We start from the raw sequence: 22669 nt of genomic DNA on the forward strand, positions 1-22669 counted from the left end.
CAGACTAGTGCCTACCTGCAAAAGAGTGCAAGCCCCACTTGTGGGGTCGAATACACACCGAGCATACACATGACCTGTCTACCACTGGAGGAGGATGTTGGTTTCCTGTAACAGCTTGCATGCAACCTATTAAGTACTCGTCCCTCCCACTGCGAAGAAGTCGATCCTCCATGGGAGGGGCCTAACACTAACTAAATCCTAACCTATGTATATGCATAGCCTGGGTGCGCTACCAAATAAAATTGAAAAATCGAAAATTGCGCAAAAGGTGGATCAGCGCAACACCAGGCCGCCTCCGAATGGCCTCCAATCAGAGATGCGCTGAGCCCCCCCAGGAACTACAAACGCACCTTGAACCCAAACAGAAGCTCTGCATATACACCAAAAGCATGGCTGTTAAGTGGGAGCAGCTGACCAAAAACAAATTAAATTAGTACATGGCAAGGAAATGAGCAGTAGTTCCTGGGGGGGCTCAGCGCATCTCTGATTGGAGGCCATTCGGAGGCGGCCTGGTGTTGCGCTGATCCACCTTTTGCGCAATTTTCGATTTTTCAATTTTATTTGGTAGCGCACCCAGGCTATGCATATACATAGGTTAGGATTTAGTTAGTGTTAGGCCCCTCCCATGGAGGATCGACTTCTTCGCAGTGGGAGGGACGAGTACTTAATAGGTTGCATGCAAGCTGTTACAGGAAACCAACATCCTCCTCCAGTGGTAGACAGGTCATGTGTATGCTCGGTGTGTATTCGACCCCACAAGTGGGGCTTGCACTCTTTTGCAGGTAGGCACTAGTCTGTTTTTAAGTAGCGCTGCTCATTTCCTTGCCATGTACTAATTTAATTTGTTTTTGGTCAGCTGCTCCCACTTAACAGCCATGCTTTTGGTGTATATGCAGAGCTTCTGTTTGGGTTCAAGGTGCGTTTGTAGTTCCTGGGGGGGCTCAGCGCATCTCTGATTGGAGGCCATTCGGAGGCGGCCTGGTGTTGCGCTGATCCACCTTTTGCGCAATTTTAGAGAGCAGTAGAAGCTTGCTGATCTCTTGTCATAGGCAAAGGCAATAATCTCCCTGTGCACCTGTCTTCACTCTGCCCGCCTCCCACTGCTGAATAGACATATCGCCCAGACAGCTGCTGAGTCACTTCAGCAGAAAAGGAGGGGGGCAGAGTGAAGACACAGGTACAATAAGATTAATTGATGACATGAGATAAGCAAGCTTCTACTGCTCTCTGCAGTGAAAATAAACAATTTTACAAGCACGGAATACTTGGGAGTGCTTTCAAATGTTTTTTTTTTTGGGGGGGGGGGGGGGGGGGGGTTGTAACTAAGAGTAGTCACTGAAATTTTAGTTCTGAGAGTATAATCCCACTGCCAGTAACTGCTAGGCAGACTTCACGCTTAACATTTGTAATTGTACTTTGTCATGGCTGTTCTTTAACTGCTAACAATAATGAGTCACTTTCTGCTCATGAAAGGTATCCCAAAGCCATTACTACTGCTGAGATGCCTCTATCAACCTATGTGTTACATGTTCCTGATTTGGGCCAAGCTATCCTGCCAGCCTTTGGGTACATAATGTCCTGATTGAAACTAGATTTTGGTGCCCCCTAATTTTTACCCCTTCTTGCCTTTGAAGAATTCAACACCACTACTGAGAACAATGTGTTCTTGGTAGTGGCAGGTGTTAGGTAGCCAAGTATTCCCCTAGATATTAGTATTAGATAGTCAGTTGTTCCGCCCAATAGTATTAGGGAGTCAGATGTGCCCCCGATAGTAATAGGTAGTCCCTTCCAGTATAGGTAGCCAGAAATGCCCACATAACTTTGTAGCCAACTCAGTATAGATAGCAGATGTGCCCCCAGTACCCCAGTATAAGGTAGCGTTCTCAGGATAGGTAGCAGATGTGCCCTAATATTGGTACCCAGATTTGCCCCCAGTATTGTGTAGGCCTACAATGTTAGAAGCTTCCTATCAGCTGTGCACCCAGCATCTTGTCTAAAGCTACGCATCGTTTCCCATCATGTGACATGCCAGTATGTGCCGGTGGGTCACATGAGGAGTGACACCTGTAGCCATGGTGATGGGATGCTTGATGAGGAGCTGGTGGAGATCTGTCTCTGGATGCCGGTAGGTGAGTAACATCTCGCTGCAGCCTGGGTGAAACGCTCAAGGGGCGTCCAGCTGGTGCCCCTGACTATGTGACATCCTGATCGACGGTTCAGGCCCAGGACCGACCCTAATCCTAACTAAATGATCTCACACTCTGGCCTCAATTCACAAAAGCGTGGTTAGTTAGCACGCTTAAAATCTTTGGGCGTGCTAACTACAGTGCTAAGTAGTTAGCACGCCCACAGCTTTTACTTATCTCGCGCAAAGGTTAGCAGTGTGCGCAGAACGGTGCACCCGGTGCAATGATATAGGTGTACCCAGTGTGCGTTCCACGCTCACTGTGCAGCGGTAAACTTTGCGGGTGCTAACTTAGCGTGCGAAGCTTACTGCGACCTAAAGCACTTTAGACATGCTAAGGGTCTTTTCACAGGCGTGCTAACACTTAGAACGCATCCTTCATGGGGATTGTACTTACACAGTGTTCCTTGTACACAAGCTCCTCAGCAAGTCTTTTAATTAAACATCCCTAACCTAGTGCTACTTGGGAGAGATACAGTGATCCCACTATTTCTGTATATTTTTAGATTGTGGACATGAACATTTCAAGCAGACATTCCCTGTCTGGGATACAAACCTGGGATTCCAGCACTGTAAGGTAAGAGTTCTAATCAGCTGAGCTATACACACATGCCACAGACACACTGCTTATATTTGTATCTAGCACTGTTATCCCCCGTGTGTGTGTGTGTATGTGTGTGTGTGTGTGTGTGTGTGCGTGCGTGCGTGCGTGCGTGCGTGCGTGCGTGTCACCACGCCCTGTGATAGGACTACCCAATTATCCATTAAGTTGGGTAATACTCAGTTAGTTGCTATTGCTCCTTGCTACCTTTCCCCTTGGACAGGCCTGTACGGACTGCTCGGCAGTGAACTCAATAGCTTATCTTTGCAATGATCACTACTAAACTATCACCCAAAGCGATTATGAAAGATCATTTTAGCCAACATTTATCAATTGTATGCATGTTGCTTTAGCGCCAGTTCCCACTTGAAAATAAAATGTACCAGTTCGGCACATTTTCTGGAGCCCGGCAACAGATAAGAAACTGGATGCAATGTTAAAAATAGTTTGTGCTTCCGCTATTTTTAACAGATCTATTTGCAGCGTTGCAGTAAACACAATGCAGAGTCCCGACCTGCTGCACCTTTTTGGACAAGGATGCCGATGGAAACAATGCAAGCCTATGGGAAGGGATGGTGCCCATACCCACTAGGCTGTTTATCGCATCCGTTCTTCTGTCTTCACTCACCTTGTTCTGTCTTTTATGTCACCTTCTGCCTTCACCTGTCACCTTTTTCTGTCATCTTCTGCCTTCATCTGTCACCTTTTTCTGTCATCTTCTGCCTTCATCTGTGATGTAGTTATGGCAAGAACTATTTGCTGGCAAACAGTCCCTGTGTAGTAACCTCGGGGCTATCTTCGGGTCAGCGAGGTCTGTCAGTAGTGCATAGGCGCTGGCCTGGAGTCTGGAGATGCACGTCCTTGATTGTGTGTCCACGTCTGGGAGCGCTATGCGCATGATGTCATGCAGAGGGTTCCTGGCCGATCAAGGACGGTCACCTCCACGTGACGTCAGCACCTGCCCACTACTGACGGACCTTGCTAACCCGGAAGTAGAACCGCAGCCACTACACAAGGCTTGTTCACGAGCAAGCGGTTCTAGCCATCACTACTGTGGTGGTTGTCGGAATCGCAGACACACACCACAGTACAAATGGGAACCCCCGGCAAATTTCTGTTAAACTGCTGGGGCTCCTATTGGATGTATAACAGACCAATAGGAGTCTATTTCATGTCCAATGGGGAGTCCTAGCAGTTTAATAGGCTTTTGCTGGGGCTCCCATTGGTATTGTGGTGCTTAATGGCAATGGCAACCCGAGCAGTGCCGACGATGGATCCGCAATGGAGCACAAAAAGATGCAACGGACTAAGTGACTCATCTGGACGGATCCGCTTTAGCGCTCTGTTGCGGATCTGTCTAGATCTATCGCAAGTGGGAACCGGCCATTTAGCCATCATGCCATCCCAGCTTGCCATGCCAGTCTCCACCTATAACTGAAAAGTCATGATTGAACATATCCTTTTAATTCTCAGCAACGCAAAGCCTTCACCCAGCTAGAAATGATGTGTGTCACCTTCTTGTGCTGCTGACTTGCAGACAGGGATATTCCCTTCAGATCCCGAGGTCTCTCCCTCTACTAATCTGCATTACTGATTACTCTTCCCCTGTGCTGTGAGTCATGTTCTAAGCTCTGCGGATTCACTTAACTCTTTATTACTCTCCATTTCTGAACATCCACAGAAGCTCATTACTATAATTCCTAACTGCCGGGGATTAACAGGATTTGGAGATTATCTGAGACTATCTCTGCTGTTTCATACTGATATATCTCGCTAGGCACCTTGCTTTATATATATTTTTTACTTAATTTATAAAGTACTAAAATCCATCGCCATGAAGAGCCAGTGACTACCATCGGCCCTTGCCCCAGAAGCAGGCCTGGATTTACATCACAGGAGCCTATAGGCACAGATGTCCTGGCACGTTAGACGTCGCCCTCTATGGACCTACAACCCCCCGCAGAACCTCACTACAAGTGCACTGGCTGACCCAGCTGTCACTACTTCCTTACTTTCCTTGTTCGTCATAGGTGCCCCTTAGAATTAGGTAACCAGTGGTACACTCAGTGTTATGTAGCTAGAAGTGCCCCCAAGTATTAGGTAGCCAGAGGTGACCCCAACTGAAGGGAGATCTCAGCAGTGGAATGCCAAGAGACATGTGAGTAAGTTCTCATAACACTCTGCTTAGGCCTCTGCATAGGAGGGAGAGAAATGGGCTGCCTTTTCATAAGCAGGAGCCTGTAGGCATGTGCCTACAGTGCCTTATGGTAAATCCGGCCCTGCCCAGAAGCGTGCAGTCTAATGTCTCCCTCAGAGATATACGCAGGCAAATAACAATATCCTTGAAAGTTGGTTAAAGTGGGACTGAACTCTGTATTAGCAGGCATGGCTTCCCCCTAGCAGAACTCAGATCTGCGCAGGTACAAGTTGCAAACCGTGTTAGCACAGCGAAAGCAAGCCCTTATCTCTGAGCTTTGTTTGTCGCTGCGCAGGAACAGTTAGAAACTCGCATCTGCACAGTACAGCCTGGAGGACGTCCGATGACAGCGCACGAGAGCCCGACCTGGAAGCCGGCCTGGCTAGGTCGGGTGAGCCACCGGAGAAGACCGGGAGCCTTCGGATCGGCGTTGAGGGCACGTCTTGCCTGCCACGGGCTGGAGGAAGCCCCAGGTAGTATTTTTTTTTTTTTTAGTACTCCGTGGATCTTCCCTTTAAGACATATTCCACACATGAAAAACTTGAACTTGGGGGTTAAGCTTTTTTTTTTATTTTTTTAAGAATGGCTAAATTTCCCTTTAAAAAAGGGTGTTATAAGGTGAGATAGTTAATAAGCCACCCCAAATAATGAACAAAAGCTGCCAAGCTAATATTTCTGTTGAGTGACAATTATGACAATCAGTATACCACTAAGCTTGCATTTAACTTCAAATGACACCATTGGACACTTAAAGGAAGTTGCTGAAGCGGAATATGAGCGTTCTCCTTCATGCTTAATGATCACAACTACTTCCTCAGAAAGTAAAGGAAAGCATTTATCAGCACAAGTCTTCCTGTAGCCTTCAGCAGACGTCATACATTTTCTGCCTGGCAGTTTCTGATGACAGATAAGAATTCCTTCATCTGCAAATCCCTGTCCAAACCTGTTGAACCTTGCTGATCTGACTGTAATTCTTTGTGTCTAGGGAAGTAGAGATACTGTAGGAAAGCTATGCATTAAAATCAATTATAGATATTGGGAACTACTATTTTGGCCTGTTGCTCACGGGTTGTAACAGCAGTCTCAAGCTTAAAAGCAGTCTATTTACTGAAAGAGGAACTTTAGCGAAAAGGGGAAAAAAAAATCAAAACATTGCAAAGTGAGAAGTTAAAAATTAGAAAAGAGATTGTAACGATCGGTGTAACACAGAGAGGATCTGATTACCGGTGATCTGCAGTATCACTGGGAATACAGATATATACCAGATTATTGATGATCTGCAGTATCACCGATAATCAGATATATAAGCTAACCTCTGGACACCTGAGTAGAGTAGGAGTGTTTGGTGCAACCGTAATACTTAGAGGACAAGGCCTCAGAGCAGTAAAGAGTACTGCACAAATTCCTTCCGAAGACCTGAACTCTCCCGGAGGGAGGAGTCAGGCTGAAAGTGGGAAGGACAAACCGAGAGTGACACTCAGGGGGGAGTGTCACTATCAGGACTGGGAACCGCCTCTAACAGTAAGGTCGGTTCTCGAGGTCGGACAAACCAGGTCGTAACCACACAGACAGATACAGTACAGATTCAGAAGGCAGATGCGGGGTCTAGTAAACAAGCAAGGTTCGGCAACAGGGTATCAGAAATATCGAGGTACAGAATCAGGAGGCAGATGCGGAGTCTTAGGGCGAGCCGGGGTTCGGCAACAGAGTATCAGAATAGCAAAGTACAGGATCAGAGTTCAGAAGAGTAGTCAGGCAAGGAAAAGGTCATAACAGATAATCACAATCAAACTAGTACTTTAGACTATCAACAGAATCTAGCTAAGTGGAGGATTACAGCTCCAGCTGGTCCCGGCACACTTTAGGATCTGACTCAGGTCTGAGTGCTACCACGTTGTGATCGCAACGCCAGACAACCAGCAACTGAACAGCCAGCAGTATATATACATAAAGCCTCTCCAGCACCTCCCTAAGTGCTGAACCAATGAGAGGAAGCGGAGTAGTCAGCTGACCACCTGGGTCAGCTGACCCCTTTCTGGCTGTCATATAAGTTCTGCCTTTCCGCGCGCACGCGCGACATTCTGAACCTTGGTGGACTATCAGTCCCAGCCACACCAGCACTGTCTTGCACTGTCTCCGCTGCCCCATGCGCGGGGTTGGTCGCCCCGCCGTCAGCGCAGGCGGAGGCCTCCCCGCGCTGGGGTAAATTATCCGCAATGGAGCCATGCGTTCCGCCATACTCTTCGTGGAAACAGCCGCCTCATGCTGAGAGGAGGCGGCTGTTTTTCCACGTTTCCTCACAGTACACCCCCCCCCCCGAGGAGCGGACAGCTCCTTCCTGGCTTTTCAGGATGCAGAATGTGGAATTCCCTTTTCAAGTTGTTCGCATGCATGCGACAATCAGGTACCCATGACCTTTCCTCAATTCCATACCCCTTCCAATGCACCAAGTACTGCAGCGAATTCTGTACTACACGTGAATCTAAAATCTTTTCTACTTCGTACTCAGGTTGGTCATCTACCATCACAGGAGGAGGAGGCGTGGGACCCACATGGACTGCTGGCTTGAGCAGTGACACATGGAAAGACCTTACACCACGCATGCTGGCGGGAAGATCAATGGCATAAGTAACATTGTTGATCCTTCTAGCCACCGGAAATGGGCCAACAAACCTGGGGCCCAATTTGTCTGAGGGCTGTTTCAGGGACAAGTGACGTGTGGACACCCATACCAAGTCTCCTGGTTGGAATCTCCACTCTAACGAGCGTCTTTTGTCAGCTTGACCCTTTTGACTCCGAAATGCCCTTTCCAAATTATCTTTCACCGTCCACCAAATGTCTTTAAATGACCTCTGCCAGGCCTCCAGTGTTGGAAACGGAGTGGAGGCTACTGGCAAAGGGGAGAATTTGGGCGATCTCCCTGTCACTACCTGGAACGGAGAAAAAACAGAAGAAGAACTCTTCAAATTATTTTGTGCAAATTCTGCGAAGGGCAGAAATTTTACCCAGGCATTCTGTGCCTCCGCAACGTAACATCTTAAGAACTGCTCCAATGACTGATTGATACGTTCGGTCTGCCCATTTGTCTGTGGGTGGTAGCCTGACGAAAATGACAGCTTCATGCCCATTTGGTGGCAAAATGCCCTCCAGAATCTAGAGATGAATTGGACTCCCCGATCTGACACTATGTTTTCCGGAAAGCCATGCAGCTGGAAAACGTGGATGATGAACAAGTCGGCCAATTCCTGGGCCGATGGGAGTCCTTTCAAGGGCACGAAATAGGCCATCTTGCTGAAGCGGTCGACTACCACCCAAATGACCGACATGCCTTCAGACCTGGGAAGCTCACCCACAAAATCCATGGACAAGTGGGTCCACGGTTCACTCGGGGCGGGCAAAGGCTGCAAGGTACCGACAGGTGCCAGCCGGGAGAGCTTACTTTTTGCACATATTACGCACTCCCTAACAAACTCCTTGCAATCAGCTGACAAGGAAGGCCACCAGGCACACCTGGCCACAAGATATTGTGTTCTGGCTGCTCCAGGATGTCCAGCATTCTTGTGCGCATGGAACATCTCTAAGATCTGGAGACGGAAAGGCAGAGGAATGAAAATAACCCCTTCAGGCTTCCCTTCAGGGACATCCTGCTGAAAGGGACTCAAGGTCTCTGTCCAGTCCTCCCAAGTCTCCGTTGCTGCTAGCACTAGTCTTTGTGGGACAATGGTCTCCGGGGCAGAGGGCTGTGCTGTCTCCGGCTCAAAGCATCTGGACAAGGCATCTGCCTTGATGTTCTTGCTGCCCGGAGTGTACGTAATTAAGAATCTGAACCTCGAGAAAAATAATGACCATCGAGCCTGACGGGGACTTAATCTCTTCGCCCCCTCGATGTATTCCAAATTTTTGTGATCAGTGTATACTGTAATCGTATGCTCTGCTCCTTCTAGCCAGTGACGCCACTCTTCGAAGGCAAGTTTTATGGCCAGAAGTTCTTTGTTGCCTATATCGTAGTTTTTCTCTGCCGGAGAGAACCTACGCGAAAAATAGGCACAGGGGTGTAGCCTTCCCTGCAACCCTGACCGCTGAGACAGCACAGCCCCTACCCCGACCTCCGAGGCGTCTACCTCAACAATAAAAGGGTAAGAAGTGTCAACGTGTCTCAGGATGGGTGCGGAACAAAACAAATTCTTCAAAGTGGAGAATGCATTCAGAGCTTCAGGAGACCAATGGGTGGTATCTGCCCCTTTCTTAGTGAGACAGGTGAGGGGTGCAACAACAGTAGAATACCACTTTATGAACCTTCTATAGTAATTTGCAAAACCCAGAAACCGCTGTAAAGACTTCAAGCCCACTGGCTGCGGCCATTCCAACACAGCGGAGACCTTGGCGGGGTCCATAGACAGGCCCGTGGTGGAAATTATGTAACCCAGAAAGGCGACAGATGTTACTTCGAAGATACATTTCTCCAGTTTAACGTAAAGCGAGTTCTGCCTCAGTTTGTCTAGCACAAATCTCACATGGGTCCGATGCTCAGAGAGGTTGTTGGAAAAAATAAGTATATCATCTAGATAAACTAGAACAAATCTCCCCAACACCTCTCTGAAGACCTCGTTGATGAGCTCCTGGAAGACGGCCGGGGCATTACATAACCCGAAGGGCATCACTAGGTACTCGTAATGCCCGTTCGGTGTATTAAAGGCCGTCTTCCACTCATCGCCCTTTCCTATTCGTATCAGGTTGTATGCGCGCCGTAAGTCCAACTTTGAAAAGATCTTAGCATCGGTGACCTGCGTGAATAAGTCGTCTATCAAGGGCAACGAATAGCGATTCTTCACCGTAATTTTATTCAGGCCCCGGTATTCAATGCAGGGCCGCAGGCCCCCGTCTTTTTTCTTAACGAAAAAGAAACCTGCCCCGGCAGGTGATCGGAACGGCCGAATGAAGCCTTTGGCCAAATTCTCACGGATATATTCTTGCATGGCTAATTTTTCGGGGCCAGACAAATTGTACAGATGACCCCGAGGGGGCATACAACCTGATTGGATATCGATGGGGCAATCGAATGGGCGATGTGGTGGTAATTTGTCTGCAGCCTTGGGACAGAAGACATCAGAGTACTCGGAATACTGCACGGGTACAGCCTCCAAATGAACCCTGGTTTGGCCTAACGTCACCTTCTCTAAACACTCCCGAGAACAACGATCTGACCAACTAACTAGCTGACCGGTGGCCCAATTGATCTGTGGGGAGTGAAGGTGCAACCATGGCATACCTAGGATGATAGTGGAGGTTGTCATGTGTAAAACGAAAAACTGCAGTTTCTCCTTATGTAGTACCCCTATGGTGACGTCCACCTCTGGTGTCTGAGACAGAGGATGATTCTTTTGCAGGGGGGAATCATCTACAGCTGTAACCTGTACGGGTGGTGAAACTGGTGTGCATGGAATACCCAATCTCCTAGCAAATTCGACATTCATAAAATTAGCTGCAGAGCCAGAATCAACAAATGCTTCCGTGACCTCGGTTTTATCTTCCCATGTAACTGTACAATGAAGAAGCAACCGTTTATCTTCTAGGGGTAAGAGTCGGGCGCCTAGGGTGTTACCCCCTACAACTCCTAAGCGGTAGCGTTTCCCGGCTTATTAGGACAGTTTCGTACTCTATGCCCCCCTTCAGCACAATACAAACACAGCTGTTCGGTCATTCTCTGTTTCCGCTCCACCTGGGTCAGCTTTGACCGACCAATCTGCATCGGCTCGGTTGGAGGCAAGACCGGAGGAGATGAGACAGTAGGAGGTGGGGTCACTGGGGCTGTTGCGTAAGACACCACTCTGACACGGGAACTACCTCTGGTCTGTTTTTGTTAGCGCAACCTGCGGTCGATTCGGATGGCCGCTGAGATGGCCTCATCGACTGTTCTGGGCTCGGGCTGACTTAGCATCAGATCAGAGACCTCATCAGACAGCCCTGACAAGAAACTATCTAACAGGGCATAAGTGTCCCACCTGGCTGTAACTGACCATCTCCTAAATTCAGCTGCATAATCTTCGACTGGACCTTAGCCTTGACGCAACAGCTTGAGCTTCCGCTCAGAAGTCGAGGCAAGGTCCGGATCGTCGTAAATTACTGCCATAGCTTTGAAAAATTCCTCTACGGAGGTAAGGGCTAGGTCTCCGGTGGGCAAACTGTACGCCCATGTCTGAGAGTCGCCCGATAACAAGGTTTTTATAAATGTGACCTTTTGGGCCTCGGTTCCTGAAGATCGGGGTCTCAACTCGAAATAGGATAACACTCTACTCCTAAAATTACGAAAGTCAGATCTGTGACCAGAAAATCTTTCAGGTACGGGCATACGTATGTCAACGCTAAGAGGGGATCGCACCTCATCCACTGAGGTCTGGAGGGCTTGTACAGACCCTGATAGGGCATCAATTAACGCTTGGTGATTACCCAGCACTTGGCTGATGTTATCCACCGAGGTGGCAATTGCGCCCAGACGGTCAGTGCGTGCGTCCATATTTGTTTTGGTCTGGCGTTCTGTAACGATCGGTGTAACACAGAGAGGATCTGATTACCGGTGATCTGCAGTATCACTGGGAATACAGATATATACCAGATTATTGATGATCTGCAGTATCACTGATAATCAGATATATAAGCTAACCTCTGGACACCTGAGTAGAGTAGGAGTGTTTGGTGCAACCGTAATACTTAGAGGACAAGGCCTCAGAGCAGTAAAGAGTACTGCACAAATTCCTTCCGAAGACCTGAACTCTCCCGGAGGGAGGAGTCAGGCTGAAAGTGGGAAGGACAAACCGAGAGTGACACTCAGGGGGGAGTGTCACTATCAGGACTGGGAACCGCCTCTAACAGTAAGGTCGGTTCTCGAGGTCGGACAAACCAGGTCGTAACCACACAGACAGATACAGTACAGATTCAGAAGGCAGATGCGGGGTCTAGTAAACAAGCAAGGTTCAGCAACAGGGTATCAGAAATATCGAGGTACAGAATCAGGAGGCAGATGCGGAGTCTTAGGGCGAGCCGGGGTTCGGCAACAGAGTATCAGAATAGCAAAGTACAGGATCAGAGTTCAGAAGAGTAGTCAGGCAAGGAAAAGGTCATAACAGATAATCACAATCAAACTAGTACTTTAGACTATCAACAGAATCTAGCTAAGTGTAGGATTACAGCTCCAGCTGGTCACGGCACACTTTAGGATCTGACTCAGGTCTGAGTGCTACCACGTTGTGATCGCAACGCCAGACAACCAGCAACTGAACAGCCAGCAGTATATATACATAAAGCCTCTCCAGCACCTCCCTAAGTGCTGAACCAATGAGAGGGTCAGCTGACCCCTTTCTGGCGTCATTCTGAACCTTGGTGGACTATCAGTCCCAGCCACACCAGCACTGTCTTGCCCTGTCTCCGCTGCCCCATGCGCGGGGTTGGTCGCCCCGCCGTCAGCGCAGGCGGAGGCCTCCCCGCGCTGGGGTAAATTATCCGCAATGGAGCCATGCGTGCTAACCGCCGCGTCAGACGCGGCGGTTTTTCCGCGTTCCACCATACTCTTCGTGGAAACAGCCGCCTCATGCTGAGAGGAGGCGGCTGTTTTTCCGTGTTTCCTCACAGAGATCAAGAAATGATTGGTATTCGCCATGTAATTTGTTCATATTGTTTGATCTACAATGAGCCTGCATGTAATCATCTTTACTACTGACAGACATGAAAAAAACAGACAGCACCAACTAGCATTGTGCATAACCACACCCCCTAAACAGCGTCTATCAAAAAAGGGCGCCTGGAAAAAAGGGCGCGGGGTATAGCCGAAATTGTAAGTTTTAATGCAAAACCATATTTTTCTTTTAAGGGGTTGTAAACGAAAATTTAGTGCTAAATAGGTTAAATAAACGGAAATGAAATGGCAAAATACCGTCTATAACAACAAACGAATTCTGAAAAAAACATAAAATTGCGTTTATAACAAAAACGATATTTAGACTTGTATTAAGCATAGCAATGCAATGGTAGGTTTTACAGATATTTTACTGTAATTATACCAAACTGTAGGCACACACAGATCTCTCCCTATCCCTATTCCTAACCCCTAGACCCCTCTTTGTTTAAATATATATAATTTAATAAATTGTATATATTACATATATTGTGCTGTAACTATACCTAACCTTACTCTCACACAGAGCCCTCCCTGTACCTATCCCTAACCCCTAGACCCCCCTGGTGGTGCCTAACCCTAAGACCCCCCTGGTGGTGCCTAACCCTAAGACCCCCTGGTGGTGCCTAACCCTAAGACCCCCCTGGTAGTGCCTAACCCTAAGACCCCCCTGGTGGTGCCTAACCCTAAGACCCCCCTGGTGGTGCCTAACACTAAGACCCCCCTGGTGGTGCCTAACCCTAAGACCCCCCTGGTGGTGCCTAACCCTAAGACCCCCCTGGTGGTGCCTAACCCTAAGACCCCCGCCGGTAGGTGCCTAACCCTAAGACCCGCCTGGTGGTGCCTAACCCTAAGACCCCCCTGGTGGTGCCTAACCCTAACCACCCCCTGGTTGCCTATATTATACTGTAACTATACCTAACCCTCCCTGTACCTATCCCTAACCCCTAGACCCCCTGGTAATGCCTAAACCTAACCATCCCTACCGCACAAACAGTCTAAACACATATAAACAATAACATATTTAATCCTTAAAATACTTCTCTACAAATAACATGAATAAAATAATTTATCTTGTCTACAAATAACTTGAATAAAATAATTTATATATTTGTAATAGAATAAATAGCCTTAAAATCACATATACATTAATATTCTAAATAGAGAAAAGTATATATAAATATATATAATACAATAGATAGCCTTACAATCATGTACGCATTAGAAAACTTAAAATAACAGTAATATTAAAAGCGATATTTTATTAACTATAATCAACGCATTATAAGAGTAAAAACAAAGTTAATACCAAAAGCGATGTATTTCTAATACAATAAGGTTGAAAACGGTATTTAAGCATTATACATATGAAAACAAATTTTTAAATGATCAAAGAAGTGTAAACGAAAATGTAGTTCTTATACTTTTGTAAGCGAGATTTTAAAACTAAAAAAATAAGTTAAAACTGATATAAGCGAAATTTAAAAACGAAAAAATAAGTATAACACAAACTCAAAACGAACTTGTAAACGATATTTGATATAAACCTTATTTTGTAAACGAAAACTTTTGTTAACACGATCCCTGTAACCGCTATTTCTCGGGCGCCCTTTTTTCCTGCCGGGCGCCGAATAGCCGATATTTTGCATTGCAGTCTATGGCGGCGCCCTTTTTGTCCACTATCCCTGTGCGCCCTTTTTTACTAGCCCGCCCTAAACATGTGATAGGCTAAAAGGTACATATGGTACCTTGCACAGGTACATATGCACATACAGCCCCCATACAGTCCCCCCTTAAAAGGTTTTCACCCTTAAACCTATACGAGGACCTTTACCCAGCGGGGATCAGGACTCAACCCCTCAGGCGGCAGTTTGGGGCTGAGGCTGTACAAACACGTCAGCAACCTCTAGTCTAGAGAGCTTTCTGTTGCTAGGCGGGGGAGAAGAAAGGTCAATGGAGCAATGCACAAGGAGCATCACAGAGCATGTAGGGTGAGAACAATGCACTCAGCCAAGTCAATGTGTCCACCTACCCTCTAGATTGGTATTAGTACTGCTGTATTGTGTATTTATAGCCACTTGTCACTAGGGGGCAGTGTGAGATAATAACAGAGGACTTCTTTCAGTTTCTATATTTTCTGCTAGTAGCAAGAGATCAAAGCATTCCAAGAATTTACAGCTCGAGTTCTGCCAACTGAAGTCAAAAGCAGTGCACTTATCTCAAACAAGATATCTCTATTGAAGTTTCTAATGGGTTCTAAAGGGTTAAAAGAGTGGTAAAAAATAGATACTTACCTAAGTAGGGGGAAGCCTCTGGATAGTCCTCTTGTATCTTCTTACATCCATCTAAACTATTTCCAAGCATTACCTGTGTGTAAGCATATTTATTTTCACTGCACAGAGCAGGAGAAGCTTGCTTATCTCATGTCAATGGCAAAGGCAAATGTAATTATTGACAATTGAAGCTCTCTGGATAATGTCTCTTCACTCTGTTCCCCTCTCTCTGTTGAACAGACACATCGCTGTGGCAACAGCTGAGTCACTTCAGCAGGAAAGGAGGTGGGTAGAGTGAAGACACAGACACAGGGAGCTTCAGCCAGAAATGATTGCATTTGCCGATGACCAGAGATAAGTAAGCTTTTTCTGCTCACTGCAGTGAAAATAAAGGTTTTTACATACAGGGAATACTTTAGAATGCTTTCAAATGTTCTTTTATTAGTTACTGAAATTTCAGTTTTGGGAGTATAACCCCACACAACTACTTTCTTTTTAAATGCGTTTAGATGTACTTGTCAAAGAAATTAGGCAAAGGTAAAGATAGCCTTGTGAAAGTGTGTTGATGTTTACAGACTGTGTATATTTCGGAATAATATGTCTACCTCCACACCCCTGACCTATCCACCACTACCATGGACAAGGTCTCCTCCTGCCTATCAGCCGTCTCATCCTGGATGTCCGCTAGGTTCCTGAAACTAAACCTGGACAAAACAAAACTTTTCCCACCCCGGCCATACCTGACCCTCCCAGATGGGAATGTCACTGTGAACCACGTTACCATTCACCCTACCACTCAATCCCGCTGTCTGGGTGTCACCCTGGACTCTCCTTCACCCCCCACATCCAAAACCTTACAAAGTCCTGCAACTTCCACCTCCACAACATCTGCAAAATCCGCCCTTTCCTGTTGTCTGTCACCACCAAACTTTTCATCCATGCCCTTATAATTTCCCACCTTGACTACTGCAATACCCTTCTGTCCATTCTCCCTTTGACCCGTATTACCCCACTGCATCTTCGATCTTACTCAGGTACACACCTAGCCGCTCACTCCGCTCCTCCAATGAACTGTGCCTGACCACCCCCACATCACCCAGTCCCATGCACACCTCCAGGACTTCTCAAGAGCTGCTGCAACGCTATGGAACTCCCTACCTCCCCCCATTAGGGTTGCCCCCTCCTTCAACATCTTCAAGAAGGCCCTCAAAACTCACCTTTTCACTCTGGCCTACTCCCCCCTTCATTGGTGCTCTAAACCCGCATCTGAACTCTGGTCCCCTACCTTTGGTGTCCCTACCTCTCCCTCTAGATTGTAAGCCTTCGGCAGGGTCCTTCTCCTTGTGTTTCCTACCTGATCACGCACCTCCATTACCGTACACCCATCCCATGGATCTGAGTGAACTCGACTTGTCTAATCTCCATGCTCCCATCCAGTGACTGACTAAACATTACCTTGTACTCATACTGTGCTGCGTGATCTGGTCTGCACGTATTATTGTATTGTCTTATTGCTGTATGTCACCCCCAAATATTGTCTGTAACCTAAACGAATGTCCAGCGCTGCGTAATATGTTGGCGCTTTATAAATACAATAAATAAATGCTATCAGCCCTATTCTCTTATTAGATTTGTAGTAAGCTCAGCTTCATAGTTGGACCTTCCTGCTCCACTTATCGCTAATGTGGACATTCTGTCTGAAAACAATGAGCTTTTTATTCTGCCTGAGATCCCCAATGATATGTAATGCGTAGCTGCCGCTCCATAGCATCATCCTGAGATCTCCCGCATTGTCATCGAAAATGTCCCATACAAGGAGCAACATCCCGGGGAGCATTTAGGGCCCTATTTCTAAAGCGGGTGTGAAAGATATGAAATATAATTTCATGTCAAAAGTTCACCTCTTTCATATTCATAATGAGGCTGTGTGACACTGCTAGCACCACATTGCTCTTTCTTTCTGAAACAACCCTGCCAAGTTTAGGGCTTTTGTATACGGCTAGCAACACAAATGCATTGCAGCTGAAGCACAAATGTGTTTAGTCTCAGCAAGTCAGCTACCCACTGAGTTCCAAACAATCAGACACTGATTCCTACTGCAGGAAAGTAGAACAGGCTTCACTCAGAAAACCACAACTCAGTGCCTAGCATACAGCAGTGCCATAGATGTCATAGCAGTAATAATGTTTTATGCATGCCTGAACTGACATGCGACATGCTGAAGTAAACATGGGTACATATAGAACTAGTCCTTCTAAGGACTTGTCTGGGGTTCCTTTTTGTATTTCCACTGCAAGGGGTTAGTAAACCAGTGCATTTATCTGTCTAAATGAGGCAGTCAAATGCGGCCACAGCTCTCCTGAAAAGTAAATGGAAGCCAAAACACTTTTTTGGGGCTGAATAAACAGAATAACAGAATAGACCTGAAAAGTTCCAAAGTCTGTTATTTCTTTTTGATTTGCAGCTGAATGAGGCAGACTATGGGCCTGATTCACAAAGCGGTGATAACTCAGTTATCACGCCTAAAAGACTTTAGGCGTGATAAGCCTTGCACCGCTGAGTTAGCACCGCTTTGTGCTCTTTATCGCGCGCAAAGTCCAGCGCACAATCGCGCAATTCTGCGAGCAGCGCCCATAAGGTTTAACGATTGCGCGCGAGTTTCATTTTATCACGCCTAAACAGAGTTTAGGCGTGATAAAGGGCTTTTCACAGGCGTGCAAACACTTTGCACCGCTTTGTGAATCAGGCCCAATGTCACTGACATGGCTGCTGTTTAGAATTCAGTCTTGGCCTAAAACTGAAAGTAAAAAAATATGAGACCTCAGGAAAGCTCTATTCAGCATTAGTACAATACAAACAATTAGATGATAAAATGAAACTATTCTGAACGCATGGTGTACTTCTGTAACAACCCAGTTCTGGAAGATAAAGTTGGGACAGAAGACCCTTTATAAGTGTGGGTACTTTGGATTGGTGTAACTGTTTGATTACTGATCGAGAATTTGATTGCTCTGATTGATTACCCAGAAAGGACACACAGGGAGTATACAGATCTGGTGATTTGACTTTATTCGCTGCACATTTTCTCCAGGTAATATGCTAGGTACACACCATACAATTTTCTGACAGATTTACCTGCCAGATCAATTATTTCCAACATGTCCGATCTGAATTTCGGTAGATTTTTTGATTTTTCAATTGTTTTTTAAATCGTGTTTTCGATCGATTTTCGATCAGTTCTATGACAATTGATAAAAAAAAAAAAAAGAACGAAAAAAACGTTAAAAAAAGATAGAAAAATTGAAAAATCGATCCAAATTCACACTGGACATGTTGGAAATAATCGTAAGTAAGGTCAGGTCAGCACACCACACCGATATCTCAATGCAGTGTTCCGTTTATTGCATAAGTCAACACCGGCTTGACAATTGTTTCGGGGCCATAGAAAGGTCCCCTTCTTCAGCACTTTTCTAAAGAAGGGGACCTTTCTATGGCCCCAAAATAATTGTCAAGTCAGTGTTGACTTATGCAATAAACAGAACACTGCATTGAGATATCAGTGTGCTGACCTGACCTTACTTATGATTGTGGACTTTAAGGTACTTGGCACTTGGCTTGGCACACAGGTCAAGCACCCAACGTGCGGGTAAGCTGTGCCACTCCAAAATCTGTTGTTGACTGTATGCTGGAAGCCTGGAAATAATCGATCTGGCAGGTTAATTCTGCCAGAAAATTGTATGGTGTGTACCTAGCACTACTCAGACTCTGTGGACTCTTCGCAGAGCTCTAGCTATACAACTTTGCTATCAGTGCTAAGGAAGTAGAATATACAATGACATTACAAAGACTCCTTATATAAACAACCATAAGCAATAAGAAAGGTATGAAAAGACTTGTAAATGAAAAAAAAAAAACTTTTTTCTTTGTATGAGGGGCAGTTGTTTGCATGCACCGTATTGTGTTACTAAAACCTTACAAAGAGTAGTTTGAAAAGAGCAAGGAGTTTGTAATATGAGAGGGGAGTCCAGTAGCTTTCCACCAGGAAGCAGGTGCCTGAGACATGTGGGCTGACCTGTCATCAGAGTTCACTTGCCTGTTGCTTGATTTTGAGGCTGCACCTAAAAGACTTAAGGTGGCCATGCATCTCTCAACTTGGCGGCCAATGGACCATCCAATTTGATAATTATCGAATCGGATGAAAATCGTTGCTGCCAAGAGCATGCCGTATCGACAGTGCGACAAATTTTGGGCCAAAATTGGTCGCATGTATCGATTGAACATGCTGCAAGATGTAGGGCTGTCGTAGTCGATTAATGCGCAGTGTAAATGGCGAGCAATACCAGGACGAGTGATGAAATCCCCGGCGCTGTTCCACCTAGTGTATAAAAAAAATGCTCCCCCCCCCCCGTGTGTGCATTTATACAATACCTGTCCTATGTGATCCACCGCACTGTGCCCATCCATCCCGGTGCCCAAGCGTGACATCACACACGCACCACAAGTTATACATCGGCGCCAGGTATAGCGCTGATGGAGGAGCGGGTTTCCAAAGACAGATGGGCACCGCGCGGTGGGCAACATAGGACAGGTAATGTACAAATGCACACACGGGGGGCACATTTATACTTTGGGGGACAGCGGCAGATGCAGTGGACTCGGGAATCAGCCTACGGTGTATGAGCAGTCAACAGATCTCCATCTAATCAGATTCCATCAGAGAGTGATTTGTCTCTTGGTCGAATCTGCCCATCATTGCTAGATGTATGGGCTCCTTTAGGGAGGGATCACACTGTGGTTCACAGAAAACTGCCTCAGTTTTCCATGATCATTTTTTTTTGTGTGTGTGTGCTTTTTCTGCGTATGTCAGCTGATGGCAGCTAACTGTCGGTAATGGGAATTGCACGTGGTGTGCGATAAAATAGTGCATGTAGCAAAACATGCTGGAACCACACTAATTTGAGCTAGCCCAGTGATCTGCAAACTTAGCTCTCCAGCTGTTAAGGAACTACAAGTCCCACAATGCATTTTCCTTTATGAATCATGACTGTGGCTGTCAGACTCCGGCAATGCATTGTAGGACTTGTAGTTCCTTAACAGCTGGGAAGCCAAGGTTGCAGATCACCGAACTAGCTTATTAATTATTAGCATGGGCTTTCACATCTACTAGAGCATTTCTGCATGTGAGAAATCCACATACGATTCCCCCAAGTGTGATCACTGCTTTCAGGTGGCCTTACACCAACTGATTGCCACCCAATATGTCAACAGGATCGGTTCCTCTCTGTACGGAATTGATTCAAAGAGGAATAGATTTCTACCAAACACAGCACACTAATTTTCAATAGGTTCCAGCAAGGAATCTATTGAAAATCGATCAAACCACTGGATCTTATATTTCATTCAGGACTTTTAATATCACACATAAAAATCAACTAGGTGGTATGGTCAGACCACCACACCATTTACTTCCCTCTGACAGCACCAGCAATAAAACACTGTGTGAAAGAACTCATAAAATACCATCCTTTGAACCCTGACAGACAGGATCCTGGAGTATAACCACGCTGTGTTATCTGCTTTTGACGTTATTGCTTCAGTATGCATCAAACAGTCTACACTATAATACATCACTAAAGGAACTAAAGAAAGAAGTTCTTAAGCTACGTACACAAGGGGAACTTTTGTGGCTGGTCGCCAGCACACAGTGGACGCGCACGCGACAGCTCGGCGACAGCTCCGCCCGTGCGACAGCCGTCTACACGTCTCAGAAACACGGCGGAAGCTGTCGCCGAAGGTTCCTTCCCCCCGCCGGAAGCTCCATACATTGTGTATGCAGTTGCGTCAGGGGGCAATTGACCAAGTCAATCGCCGGGCGACAGCTCTTACTAGCGACGGTTCGTTGCGCGCGTGTTGTACACACGGGGGACCTGTTGCCGCAACACGCGCGTGCCACGTGGTTGCGGCGACAGTTATAACCCGTGTGTATGCAGCTTTAGACTAGAAAGAAAATGGTGCAAATCTCAGACCTTACAAAGACAAACACACCCTGGTCTCTCACTTGGAAAGCTACCAAAAAGCGATCACCAAGGAAAAATCCTCCTTCCCATCACAGGAGATCGCAAAGGTTGCCAAAAAGCCGGCCCAATTATTCCACACAGTTGATGTTCTCTATAATCCATCCTGTCAAAACCAGCATATATCCCTCAAAGACCTAAGTGAGAAATTTGACTTCTATTTCTCAAACAAAGGGCAAAGTGTCCTCTATAATTTAGTGTTCCCCAACCCTGTCCTCAAGGCCCACCAACAGTGCATGTTTTGTGGAAATCCACAGAGGTAGTTAATCACCTCTGCTACAACACTAATTACCTCACCCGTGCATGTTTGTGGTTTCCTGCAAAACATGCACTGTTGGTGGGCCTTGAGGACAGGGTTGGGGAACACTGCTCTATAGGGTCTTTCATTCAGTCTATAGCACCTAAGGCTTGTACCACGCCTGTTAATAGATGTAAGAACAACCTAACACCATGGTCTGATTTCCAAGGAATTAGTGAAGAAAAGATCTCAAACATCCTCGGTCACCTCCTCCTAACAACCTTCGACCTTGATCAGCTAAGCTCAAGCTGAAATACCCTGGCCTGTTTGAACCAGCATTTCACAAAATAGTCAACTGTTCTCTGCAAGCAAGGAGATTTCCTACCTCTATAAAAGAAAGTATCATCAGGCTCCATCTCAAAAAACATTCTATGGATCCAAATGCAATGGTTAGCTACAGGCCTGTCTCCAACCTCCCCTTTTTAGGGAAAGATATTGAAAAGGCTGTCTATCTGTAACTTGAAACCAGGCTGTTAGGAAACAACATTATGGACCATCTACAACCTGGTTTCAAGAAACACCACATCTGCGAAACAGTCTTCATCCAGGTCTGCATCTATCTGCTCATGGCAAAGGACTGAGGGGAATGGTACAATATAATCCTGTTGAATCTCTCAGCAGCTTTTGATAGAGTTGACCATAAAATCTTGCTCAACAAGATTGCAGGAGTACTGTGGCATCAGTGGCTTAGTCCTCCAGTGGTTCAGATCTATCTACACTGACAGAACACAGAAAGTACCCCTAGGACCTTTCATGTCTAGCCCTGTACCTCTAAAATGTGGAGTGCCACAAGGCTCAATGCTACCACCTCTACTCTCTGCAATCTACATGTTACCACTTGGTACAATTATCCAACAACATGGCCTAACGTACCAATGCTATGCCAGTGACAATCGGCTATGTTTGTCTTTCAAACCTGGTGAAGCAGATCCTACTACAAAAATAAATTCTTGCTTAGCTGAGCTACCGGAGTGGATGAATGACAACTGGTTGAAACTGAATGCTTACAAAACGGAGGTCCTTGTTACATGAGGTCAGCACTTGGCATCAAAATATTACTACTCTAAATTAACCCCAATGAGGATAGGGAACTCAGACATAAATAGCTCCAACCTTGTGCAGTCTTGGTGTGCTAATTGATGGGGAATTTAACTTACAAAGCCAAATCTTGGATATAGCCAAACATTCCTACTTTCATCTGAGGAACAATGTAAAAAGTAAACATCTCATTCCCCCAAAGGATCTTTTAACCTTAGTTCATGCTTTTTCATCACATCACGGCTGGACTACTGCAATGCCCTCTATACGGGCCTTCTAAATAAGGACCTGTACCATCTTCAACTAGTACAGAATGCTGCTGCCAGGTTGCTAA

At 46.2% G+C, this 22669-nt stretch overlaps 1 protein-coding gene across 2 annotated transcripts in view; it reads left to right on the plus strand.

The window, feature by feature from the left end:
- Positions 1 to 22669, plus strand: part of DNAJC5B (DnaJ heat shock protein family (Hsp40) member C5 beta) — a 346166-nt gene that overhangs the window by 2451 nt on the left and 321046 nt on the right. For both annotated transcript variants that reach the window (XM_068237446.1, XM_068237445.1), the window contains exon 2: positions 2692 to 2762. The gene's annotated coding sequence lies outside the window, so the exon portion shown is untranslated. The remainder of the gene's footprint in view (positions 1 to 2691; positions 2763 to 22669) is intronic.

Source organism: Hyperolius riggenbachi, chromosome 5 (assembly GCF_040937935.1).
Source record: "Hyperolius riggenbachi isolate aHypRig1 chromosome 5, aHypRig1.pri, whole genome shotgun sequence".
Lineage (NCBI taxonomy): Eukaryota > Metazoa > Chordata > Amphibia > Anura > Hyperoliidae > Hyperolius > Hyperolius riggenbachi.